General features: G+C 40.2%; 1 long non-coding RNA gene across 1 annotated transcript; it reads right to left on the reverse strand.

Moving 5' to 3' along the window:
- Positions 1–135: 135 nt before the first annotated feature.
- Positions 136–12,394, reverse strand: LOC128644646 (uncharacterized). The gene is made up of 2 exons (XR_008400026.1): positions 12,113–12,394; positions 136–230 (listed from the first exon to the last, which is right to left on the reverse strand). It is a non-coding gene; the product is annotated as an uncharacterized LOC128644646 (long non-coding RNA).
- Between the last annotated feature and the right edge of the window lie 368 nt (positions 12,395–12,762).

Raw genomic sequence — 12,762 nt, forward strand, 5'->3', positions numbered from 1 at the left:
CATACAAAAAGGGTAATGAAGAAAAAAATTATGTTACAAATAGTGCCTAAGATGCCTCATTAAAATACTTTGTCTAATCTAAATGTACATCCTTACAAACTTATTATGAGTCTATTAAGGACAGTTATTAATACAAACCATTGCGCTCTTCGTAAATATGCCTTAATATATGTTTCGTCCAGTTTTATTGCATTGCTACAGTCTTCTATCGCCTCGTCTCGTTTCTTAAGCTGTGGATAACAAGCAAGTGGTTTCAATTCTAAATAAAAAATGTGCAATATCAATTTTCAAATACTTAAAAATCATGTTCAAGTCCACCCCCCCCCCCCCCCATTTAAATTATGGTCATTACCACATACATTGGCAACAAGATAAAAAACATAATTTATGTAAGAACTTACCTGATAAATTCATTTCTTTCATATTAGCAAGAGTCCATGAGCTAGTGACGTATGGGATATACATTCCTACCAGGAGGGGCAAAGTTTCCCAAACCTTAAAATGCCTATAAATACACCCCTCACCACACCCACAATTCAGTTTAACGAATAGCCAAGAAGTGGGGTGATAAGAAAAAAGTGTGAAAGCATATAAAATAAGGAATTGGAATAATTGTGCTTTATACAAAAAAATCATAACCACCACAAAAAAGGGCGGGCCTCATGGACTCTTGCTAATATGAAAGAAATTAATTTATCAGGTAAGTTCTTACATAAATTATGTTTTCTTTCATGTAATTAGCAAGAGTCCATGAGCTAGTGACGTATGGGATAATGACTACCCAAGATGTGGATCTTTCCACACAAGAGTCACTAGAGAGGGAGGGATAAAATAAAGACAGCCAATTCCTGCTGAAAATAATCCACACCCAAAATAAAGTTTAATGAAAAACATAAGCAGAAGATTCAAACTGAAACCACTGCCAGAAGTACTTTTCTACCAAAAACTGCTTCAGAAGAAGAAAATACATCAAAATGGTAGAATTTAGTAAAAGTATGCAAAGAGGACCAAGTTGCTGCTTTGCAAATCTGATCAATCGAAGCTTCATTCCTAAACACCCAGGAAGTAGAAACTGAACTAGTAGAATGAACTGTAATCCTTAGAGGCGGAGTTTTACCCGACTCGACATAAGCATGATGAAATAAAGATTTCAACCAAGATGCCAAAGAAATGGCAGAAGCTTTCTGGCCTTTTCTAGAACCGGAAAAGATAACAAATAAACTAGAAGTCTTACGGAAAGACTTAGTAGCTTCAACATAATATTTCTAAGCTCTAACAACATCCAAAGAATGCAACGATTTCTCCTTAGAATTCTTAGGATTAGGACATAATGAAGGAACCACAATTTCTCTACTAATGTTGTTGGAATTCACAACTTTAGGTAAAAAATCAAAAGAAGTTCGCAACACCGCCTTATCCTGATGAAAAATCAGAAAAGGAGACTCACAAGAAAGAGCAGATAATTCAGAAACTCTTCTGGCAGAAGAGATTGCCAAAGGAACAAAACTTTCCAAGAAAGTAATTTAATGTCCAATGAATGCATAGGTTCAAACGGAGGAGCTTGAAGAGCCCCCAGAACCAAATTCAAAACTCCAAAGAGGAGAAATTGACTTAAAGACAGGTTTTATACGAACCAAAGCTTGTACAAAACAATGAATATCAGGAAGAATAGCAATCTTTCTATGAAAAAGAACAGAAAGAGCAGAGATTTGACCTTTCAAGGAACTTGCGGACAAACCCTTATCTAAACCATCCTGAAGAAACTGTAAAATTCTCGGTATTCTAAAAGAATGCCAAAAAATGATGAGAAAGACACCAAGAAATATAAGTCTTCCAGACTCTATAATATATCTCTCTAGATACAGATTTACGCGCCTGTAACATAGTATTAATCACAGAGTCAGAGAAACCTCTTTGACCAAGAATCAAGCGTTCAATCGCCATACCTTTAAATTTAAGGATTTCAGATCCTAATGGAAAAAAGGACCTTGCGACAGAAGGTCTGGTCTTAACGGAAGAGTCCACGGTTGGCAAGAGGCCATCCGGACCAGATCCGCATACCAAAACCTGTGAGGCCATGCCGGAGCTACCAGCAGAACAAACGAGCATTCCTTCAGAATCTTGGAGATTACTCTTGGAAGAAAAACTAGAGGTGGAAAGATATAGGCAGGATGATACTTCCAAGGAAGTGATAATGCATCCACTGCCTCCGCCCGAGGATCCCAGAATCCGGACAGATACCTGGGAAGTTTCTTGTTTAGATGAGAAGCCATCAGATCTATTTCTGGGAGTTCCCACATTTGAACAATCTGAGGAAATACCTATGGGTGAAGAGACCATTCGCCCAGGTGCAACGTTTGGCGACTGAGATAATCCGCTTTCCAATTGTCCATACCTGGGATATGAACCGCAGAGATTAGACAGGAGCTGGATTCCGCCCAAACCAAAATTCGAGATACTTCTTTCATAGCCAGAGGACTGTGAGTCCCTCCTTGATGATTGATGTATGCCACAGTTGTGACATTGTCTATCTGAAAACAAATGAACAACTCTCTCTCCAGAAGAGGCCAAGACTGAAGAGCTCTGAAAATTGCACGGAGTTCCAAAACATTGATCGGAAATCTCACCTCCTGAGATTCCCAAACCCCTTGTGCCGTCGGATACCCCCACACAGCTCCCCAACCTGTAAGACTTGCATCTGTTGAGATTATAGTCCAGGTCGGAAGAACCATGTCAGAGTGTCGTAAAATCGGTTTAAAGATATTAATTGAGATATCTTTGAGTAATCCCTGCATCATTGGTTCAGCATACAGAGCTGAAGAGGTCGCATGTGAAAACGAGCAAAGGAGATCGCATCTGATGCGGCAGTCCTAAGACCTAACATTTCCATGCATAAGGCTACCAAAGGGAATGATTGTGACTGAAGGTTTTGACAAGCTGATATCAATGTTAAAACTTCTTGTCTGACAAGGACAGAGTCATAGACACTGAATCTATCTAGAAACCTAAAAAGGTTACCCTTGTCTGAGGAATCAATGAACTGAATGGTAAATTGATCCTCCAACCATGAACTTGAAGAAACAACACAAGTCGATTCGTATGAGATTCTTCGAAAATGAGAAGACTGAGCAAGTACCAAGATATCGTCCAAATAAGGAAATACCAAAACCCTGTTCTCTGATTACAGAAAGAAGGGCACCGAGAACCTTTGAAAAAATTCTTGGAACTGAGGCTAGGCCAAACGGTAGAGCCACAAAACTGGTAATGCTTGTCTAAAAAGAGAATCTCAGACACTAAGAGTGATCTGGATGAATCGGAATATGCAGATACACATCCTGTAAATCTATTGTAGACATATAATGCCCTTGCTAAACAAAAGGCAGGATAGTCCTACAGTAACCATCTTGAATGTTGGTATCCTAACATAACGATTCAATAATGATAGATCCGGAACTGGTCTGAAGGAATTGACCTTCTTTGGTACAATGAAGAGATAAAATAAAACCCCAGCCCCTGTTCCAGAACTGGAACTGGCATAATCACTCCAGCCAACTCTAGATCTGAAATACATTTCAGAAATGCTGAGCCTTTGCTTTGTTACCTAGGACACGGGAAAGAAAAAAATCTCTTAGCAAGAGGCCTTAACTTGAAGCCAATTCTGTACCTTTCTGAAACAATGTTCTGAAACCAGAGATTGAGAACGGAATTGATCCAAATTTCTTTGAAGAAAACGTAATCTGCCCCATACCAGCTGAGCTGGAATAAAGGCCGCACCTTCATAGGTACTTAGGAGCTGGCTATAGGTTTCTATAAGGCTTGGATATATTCTAAACTGGAAATAGTTTCCAAACTGATACCGCTCCTGAGGATGAAGGATCAGGCTTTTGTTCCTTGTTGCGAGGAAAGGAACGAAAATTATTATTTACCCTGGAAAGAAAGGGAAAGCAAAGTTAACTTAGAAGACATATCAGCATTTCAAGTTTAATCCATAAAGCTTTTCTAGCTAAAATAGCTAGAGACATATACCTGATATCAACTCTAATGATATCAAAAGATGGTATCACCAATAAAATTATTAGCATGTTATAGAATAATAATAATGCTATAAAATTATGATCTGTTACTTGTTGCGCTAAAGCTTCTAACCAAAAAGTTGAAGCTGCAGCAACATCCGCTAAAAATATAGCAGGTCTAAGAAGATTACCTGAACATAAGTAAGCTTTTCTTAGAAAAGATTCAATTTTCCTATCTAAAGGATCCTTAAAAGAAGTACTATCTGCCGTAGGAATAGTAGTACATTAGCAGGAGTAGAGACAGCCCCATAACCTTAGGGATTTTTGTCCCAAAAAACTCTAATCTGTCAGATGGCACAGGATATAATTGCTTAAACGTCTAGAAGGAGTAAATAAATTACCCAAATTATTCCATTCCCTGGAAATTACTTCAGAAATAGCATCAGGGAGATAAAACACTTCTGGAATAACTACAGGAGATTTAAAACCTATTTAAACGTTTACATTTAGTATCAAGAGGACCAGAATCCTCTATTTCTAATGCAAATAATACTTCTTTAAGTAAAGAACGAATAAATTCCATCTAACAAATACAGAGATTTATCAGCATCAACCTCTGAGACAGAAACCTCTGAACCAGAAGAACCATTATCAGTATCAGAATGATGATGTTCATTTAAAAATTCATCTGAAAAAAAGAGAAGTTTTAAAAGACTTTTATGTATACTAGAAGGAGAAATAACAGACATAGCCTTCTTAATGGATTTAAAAAAATAAAATCTCTTATGTTATCAGGAACACTCTGAAAATTAGATGTTGACGGAACAGCAACAGGTAATGTAACAGTACTAAAGGAAATTTTATCTGCATTAATAAGTTTGACATGACATGCAATACAAACAACAGCTGGAGAAACAGATACCAAAAGTTTATAGCAGATACACTTAGCTTGGTAGCTCCAGCACTGGGCAGTGATTTTCCTGAAGTATCTTCTGACTCAGTTGCAACGTGGAACATCTTGCAATATGTAAAAGAAAAAAACAACATATAAAGCAAAATTTATCAAATTCCTTAAATGACAGTTTCAGGAATGGGAAAAAAATGCCAGTGAACAAGCTTCTAGCAACCAGAAGCAATAAATAATGAGACTTAAATAATGTGGAGACAAAAATGACGCCCATATTTTTTAGCGCCAAAAAAGACGCCCACATTATTTGGCGCCTAAATGCTTATGGCGCCAAAAATGACGCCACATCCGGAACGCCGACATCTTTGACGCAAAAAAACGTCAAAAAATGACGCAACTTCCGGCGACACGTATGACGCCGGAAACAGAAAAAAAAATTTGCGCCAAAAAAGTCCGCGCCAAGAATGACGCAATAAAATGAAGCATTTTCTGCCCCCGCGAGCCTAACAGCCCACAGGGAAAAAGTCAAAATTTTTTAAGGTAAGAAAAAATGATTGAAACAAATGCATTTATCCCAAATATGAAACTGACTGTCTGAAAAATAAGGAATGTTGAACATTCTAAGTCAAGGCAAATAAATGTTTGAATACATATATTTAGAACTTTATAAACAAAGTGCCCAACCATAGCTTAGAGTGTCACAGAAAATAAGATTTACTTACCCCAGGACACTCATCTACATGTTTGTAGAAAGCCAAACCAGTACTGAAACGAGAATCAGCAGAGGTAATGGTATATATGAGTATATCGTCGATCTGAAAAGGGAGGTAAGAGATGAATCTCTACGACCGATAACAGAGAACCTATGAAATAGACCCCGTAGAAGGAGATCACTGCATTCAAATAGGCAATACTCTCCTCACATCCCTCTGACATTCACTGCACGCTGAGAGGAAAACCGGGCTCCAACTTGCTGCGGAGCGCATATCAACGTAGAATCTAGCACAAACTTACTTCACCACCTCCATCGGAGGCAAAGTTTGTAAAACTGAATTGTGGGTGTGGTGAGGGGTGTATTTATAGGCATTTTAAGGTTTGGGAAACTTTGCCCCTCCTGGTAGGAATGTATATCCCATACGTCACTAGCTCATGGACTCTTGCTAATTACATGAAAGAAATGACTCCTATTTCACTTATAGGGATAGATATTTCCAGCGCCAAGAAGCTAACCACACAAGCTCCTCCCAAAAAGCAAGATCTCTCAACCAGATCTCAAAGAAAAGGGAATATGCAATAGAGGAGCGCTAAAATAACCCCTTAGGAGGGATATTAAGCTAAAGATGGAATCAAATGGTTTGCAAAAGGATTATATAGTGTTTAAAATGTATATATATTTATTCAAAAACATAATTTATGCTTACCTGATAAATTTATTTCTCTTGTGGTGTATCCAGTCCACGGATCATCCATTACTTGTGGGATATTCTCCTTCCCAACAAGAAGTTGCAAGAGGATCACCCACAGAAGAGCTGCTATATAGCTTCTCCCCTAACTGCCATATCCAGTCATTCGACCGAAGACAAGCAGAGAAAGGAGAAACCATAGGCTGCAGTGGTGACTGTAGTTTAAAATTAAAAAATACCTGCCTTAAAATGACAGGGCGGGCCGTGGACTGGATACACCACAAGAGAAATAAATTTATCAGGTAAGCATAAATTATGTTTTCTCTTGTAAGGTGTATCCAGTCCACGGATCATCCATTACTTGTGGGATACCAATACCAAAGCTAAAGTACACGGATGAAGGGAGGGACAAGGCATGTACTTAAATGGAAGGTACCACTGCCTGTAAAACCTTTCTCCCAAAAATAGCCTCCGAAGAAGCAAAAGTATCAAATTTATAGAATTTTGAAAAGGTATGAAGCGAAGACCAAGTTGCCGCCTTGCAAATCTGTTCAACAGAAGCCTAATTTATAAAGGCCCATGTGGAAGCCACAGCTCTAGTAGAATGAGCTGTAAACCTTTCAAGAGGCTGCTGACCAGCAGTCTCATAAGCTAAGCGTATTATACTCCTTAGCCAAAAGAAAAGAGAAGTTGCCGAAGCCTTTTGGCCTCTCCTCTGTCCAGAGTAGACAACAAACAATCTCCTGATTGATATTCTTATTAGATACCACCTTAGGTAAAAACCTAGGTTTGGCACGCAGAACTACCTTATCTGCATGGAAGATCAGATAAGGAGAATCACATTGTAAGGCAGATAACTCGGAAACTCTATGAGCCGAAGAAATAGCTACCAAAAAAAGAACTTTCCAAAATAAAAGTTTGATATCTATGGAATGAAGAGGTTCCAACGGAACCCCCTGAAGAACTTTAAGAACCAAATTTAAGCTCCAAGGTGGAGAAACCGGTTTAAACACAGGCTTGATTCTAACTAAAGCCTGACAAAATGTCTGAACGTCTGGAACATCCGCCAGACGCTTGTGCAAAAGAATAGACAGAGCAGAAATCTGTCTCCTATCCTATGATAGATTTTACTGGTGACAGGCTTTCGAGCCTGAATTAAGGTGTCAATGACCGACTCTGAGAAACCATGCTTTGATAAAATCAAGCGTTCAATCTCCAGGCAGTCAGCCTCAGAGAAATTAGATTTGGATGGTTGAAAGGACCTTGAAGTAGAAGGTCCTGTCTCAGCGGCAGAGTCCATGGTGGAAAGGATGACATGTCCACCAGATCTGCATACCAAGTCCTGCGTGGCCACGCAGGCGCTATCAAGATCACTGATGCTCTCTCCTGCTTGATTTTGGCAATCAGACGAGGGAGCAGAGGAAACGGTGGAAACACATAAGCCAGGTTGAAAGACCAAGGCGCTGCTAGAGCATCTATCAGCGTTGCCTTGGGGTCCCTGGACCTGGATCCGTAACAAGGAAGTTTGGCATTTTGGCGAGACGCCATGAGATCCAGTTCTGGTTTGCCCCAACGATGAATCAATTGTGCAAACACCTCCGGATGGAGTTCCCACTCCCCCGGGTGAAAAGTCTGTCGACTTAGAAAATCCGCCTCCCAGTTCTCTACACCTGGGATATGGATAGCTGATAGGTGGCAAGAGTGAATCTCTGCCCAGCAAATTATCTTTGAGACTTCTAACATCGCTAGGGGACTCCTTGTTCCCCCTTGATGGTTGATGTAAGCCACAGTCGTGATGTTGTCCGACTGAAATCTTATGAACCTCATTGTCGCTAGCTGAGGCCAAGCCTGAAGAGCATTGAAAATCGATCTTAGTTCCAGAATGTTTATCGGAAGGAGTGTCTCCTCCTGAGTCCACGATCCCTGAGCCTTCAGGGAGTTCCAGACTGCTCCCCAGCCTAGAAGGCTGGCATCTGTCGTTACAATAGTCCAATCTGGCCTGCGAAAGGTCATACCTTTGGACATATGGACCCGAGATAGCCACCAGAGAAGAGAATCCCTGGTCTCTTGACCCAGATTTAGTAGAGGGGACACATCTGTGTAATCCCCATTCCACTGGCTGAGCATGCAGAGTTGCAGCGGTCTGAGATGTAGGCGGGCGAACAGCACTATGTCCATTGCCGCTACAATTAAGCCGATTACTTACATACACTGAGCTACTGAAGGGCGAGGAGTGGAATAAAGAACACGGCAGGAATTTAGAAGTTTTGATAACCTGGTCTCTGTCAGGTAAATCCTCATTTCTACAGAATCTATTAGAGTTCCAAGAAAGGATACTCTTGTGAGAGGGAATAGAGAACTCTTTTCCTCGTTCACTTTCCACCCATGCGACCTCAGAAATGCCAGAACTATGTCCGTATAAGACTTGGCAATTTTGAAATTTGACGCCTGTATCAGAATGTCGTCCAAATAAGGGGCCACTGCTATGCCCCGCGGCCTTAGGACCGCCAGAAGTGACCACAGAACCTTTGTAAAGATTCTTGGGGCTGTAGCTAACCCAAAAGGAAGAGCTACAAACTGGTAATGCCTGTCTAGGAAGGCAAACCTGAGAAACCGATGATGATCTTTGTGTATCGGAATGTGAAGATACGCATCCTTTAAATCCACTGTAGTCATGTATTGACCCTCCTGGATCATAGGCAGGATGGTACGAATAGTCTCCATCTTGAATGATGGAACCCTGAGAAATTTGTTTAAGATCTTGAGATCTAAGATTGGTCTGAAGGTTCCCTCTTTTTTGGGAACCACAAACAGATTTGAATAGAATCCTTGTCCCTGTTCCTCCTTTGGAACTGGGTGGATCACTCCCATAACTAGGAGGTCGTGAACACAGTGTAAAAATGCCTCTCTCTTTATCTGGTTTGTAGATAATTGTGAAAGGTGAAATCTCCCTTTTGAAGGAGAAGCTTTGAAGTCCAGAAGGTACCCCTGGGATACAATTTCCAACGCCCAGGGATCCTGGACATCTCTTGCCCAAGCCTGGGCGAAGAGCGAAAGTCTGCCCCCTACTAGATCCGTTACCAGATAGGGGGCTGATACTTCATGCTGTCTTAGGGGCAGCAGCAGGCTTTTTGGCCTGCTTCCCTTTGTTCCAGGTCTGGTTAGGTCTCCAGACCGACTTGGACTGGGCAATAGTTCCCTCTTGTATTGCATTAGATGAAGTTGATGCCGTACTCGCCTTCAAGTTTCGAAAGGCACGAAAATTAGACTGTTTGGCCCTTGATTTGGACCTATCCTGAGGAAGGGCATGACCTTTTCCTCCAGTGATATCAGAAATAATCTCCTTCAAACCAGGCCCGAATAGGGTTTGCCCCTTGAAGGGAATGTTAAGCAGCTTAGACTTTGAAGTAACGTCAGCTGACCATAGCGCCCTGCGCGCTTGAATAGCAAAACCAGAATTCTTAGCAGTTAGTTTATTCAAATGAACAATGGCATCAGAAACAAAAGAATTGGCTAGCTTAAGTGCTCTAAGCTTGTAAAGTATGTCATCCAATGGGGTCTCTACCTGTAAAGCCTCTTCCAGAGACTCAAACCAGAAAGCCGCAGCAGCAGTGACTGGGGCAATGCATGCAAGGGGCTGTAGAATAAAACCTTGTTGAATAAACATTTTCTTAAGGTAACCCTCTAACTTTTTATCCATTGGATCTGAGAAAGCACAACTGTCCTCGACAGGGATAGTAGTACGCTTAGCTAGGGTAGAAACTGCTCCCTCCACCTTAGGGACTGTCTGCCATAAGTCCCGTGTGGTGGCATCTATTGGAAACATTTTCTTAAAAATAGGAGGGGGAGAGAACGGCACACCTGGTCTATCCCATTCCTTAGTAATAATTTCTGTAAACCTTTTAGGTATTGGAAAGACATCAGTGCACACTGGCACTGCATAGTATTTGTCCAATCTACACAATTTTTATGGCACTGCAATTGTATCACAGTCATTCAGAGCAGCTAAAACCTCCCTGAGCAGCACGCGGAGGTGTTCAAGCTTAAATTTAAATGTAGACATATCAGAATCAGGTTGAATCTTTTTCCCTGAGTCAGAAACATCACCCACATAAAGAAGCTCTCCTTCCTCAGCTTCTGTATATTGTGAGGGAGTATCAGACATAGCTCTTAAAGCGTCAGTATGCTCTGTATTTCTTCTAACTCCAGAGCAATCTCGCTTTCTTCTAAACCCAGGTAGTCTGGATAATACCGCTGACAGTGTATTATCCATGACCGCCGCCATGTCTTGTAAAGTAAACGCTATGGGCGCACTAGATGTACTTGGCGCCATTAGAGCGTGAGTCCCTTGACCGGGAGTCAAAGGGTCTGACACGTGGGGCGAGTTAGTCGGCATAACTTCCCCCTCGTCAGATTCCTCTGGTGATAAATTTTTTAAAGACAGAATATGATCTTTATTGCTTAAAGTGAAATCAGTACATTTGGTACACATTCTAAGAGGGGGTTCCACCATGGCTTCTAAACATAATGAACAAGGAGTTTCCTCTATGTCAGACATGTTTAAACAGACTAGCAATGAGACCAGCAAGCTTGGAAAACACTTTAAATCAAGTTAACAAGCAAAAAATAAAAACGGTACTGTGCCTTTAAAAGAAACCATTTTTGTTAGAATTTTAAAAACAGTGAAAAAAAAGCAGTAAATCAAACGAAATTTTTACAGTGTGTATAATAAGCTAGCAGAGCATTGCACCCACTTGCAAATGGATGATTAACCCCTTAGTTCAAAAAATGAATAAAAAAAACGATAGACTGTTTTTTAACAGCACACCAAACTGCCATAGCCTTACTGTGGGCCTACCTTCCCCAACAAACGATTTTGGAAAGCCTAAGAGCCATTGAGAGAGGTCCTATAGCATTCAGGGGACTCCTGGAGGAAGCTGGATGTCTCAGTCTGTAAAAGTTACTGCGCAAAAAAGCGCTAAATTAGGCCCCTCCCACTCATAGTAACACAGTGGAAAGCCTCAGGAAACTGTTTCTAGGCAAATTTAAGCCAGCCATGTGGAAAAAAACTAGGCCCCAATAAAGTTTTATCACCAAAGTATATATAAAAACGTTTAAACATGCCAGCAAACGTTTTATATTGCAAATCTATAAGAGTATTACCTCAGAAAGTAAGCATGATACCAGTCGTTATTAAATCACTGTATTCAGGCTTACCTTACATAAATCTGGTATCAGCAGCATTTTCTAGCATTCACATCTTTCTAGAATCTTTTTTTTAACTGCACATACCTTATAGCAGGATAACCTGCACTCCATTCCCCCGCTCAAGTTACCTCTCTTCAGTCATGTGTGAGAACAGCAATGGATCTTAGTTACAACCTGCTAAGATCATAGAAATCACAGGCAGATTCTTCTTCTATTTTCTGCCTGGGACAAAATAGTACAACTCCGGTACCATTTAAAATAAACTTTTGATTGAAGTAAAAAACCAACTACGTTACACCACTTTCCTCTTACTACCTCCATGCTTGTTGAGAGTTGCAAGAGAATGACTGGATATGGCAGTTAGGGGAGGAGCTATATAGCAGCTCTGCTGTGGGTGATCCTCTTGCAACTTCCTGTTGGGAAGGAGAATATCCCACAAGTAATAGATGATCCGTGGACTGGATACACCTTACAAGAGAAATTGTATTTTCTATCTGACTCATAAAGGAAATGAGTTTGGGGTTCATGTCCTTTTAACAGACCCAAACAATCATGCATACATGAACAAAACAACAACTCACCTTTGCATTAACAGTGCCGCGGTTACAGTATAGTTTGGCGTTTGTTTTGATGTTATTGGGGTCTATTTCAAGTGCTTCTGTGTATAGTTTAGATGCCAGTTCATAGTTACCACTTTTAAAAGCCAGATTGCCCTCTTCCTTTTTTGCTTTCAAAGCTTTGGCATTCTGAAATATAAAACCAGATACACATTAGGCATCATATGAATTTGGTACTTTAAACTCCACTAAGTGATTCCTGTAGTAAAAAAAGTGAAGATACATCATTACTGCCGTTACAGTCACCCAATGCATAATATTTGATAGCCTGAATAATAAAGCCTTAAAAAAAAAAAAAAAAAAACTAGAAGTAACCTAATAACTAATATTTTTTGCTACAAATATATTTCTCAAAAATTGAAATGGCAAGAGAATAAGATTTATATATACATTATGTATACACAGCATCTCACAAAAGTGAGTACACCCCCTCACATTTTTGTAAATATTTTATTATATCTTTTCATGTGACAACACTGAAGAAATGACACTTTGCTCGAATGTAAAGTAGTGAGTGTACAGCCTGTATAACAGTGTACATTTTCTGTCCCCTCAAAATAACTCAATACACACAGCCATTAATGTCTAAACTGTTGGCAACAAAAGTGAGTACA

Source organism: Bombina bombina, unplaced genomic scaffold (assembly GCF_027579735.1).
Source record: "Bombina bombina isolate aBomBom1 unplaced genomic scaffold, aBomBom1.pri scaffold_1901, whole genome shotgun sequence".
In the NCBI taxonomy this organism is placed as follows: domain Eukaryota; kingdom Metazoa; phylum Chordata; class Amphibia; order Anura; family Bombinatoridae; genus Bombina; species Bombina bombina.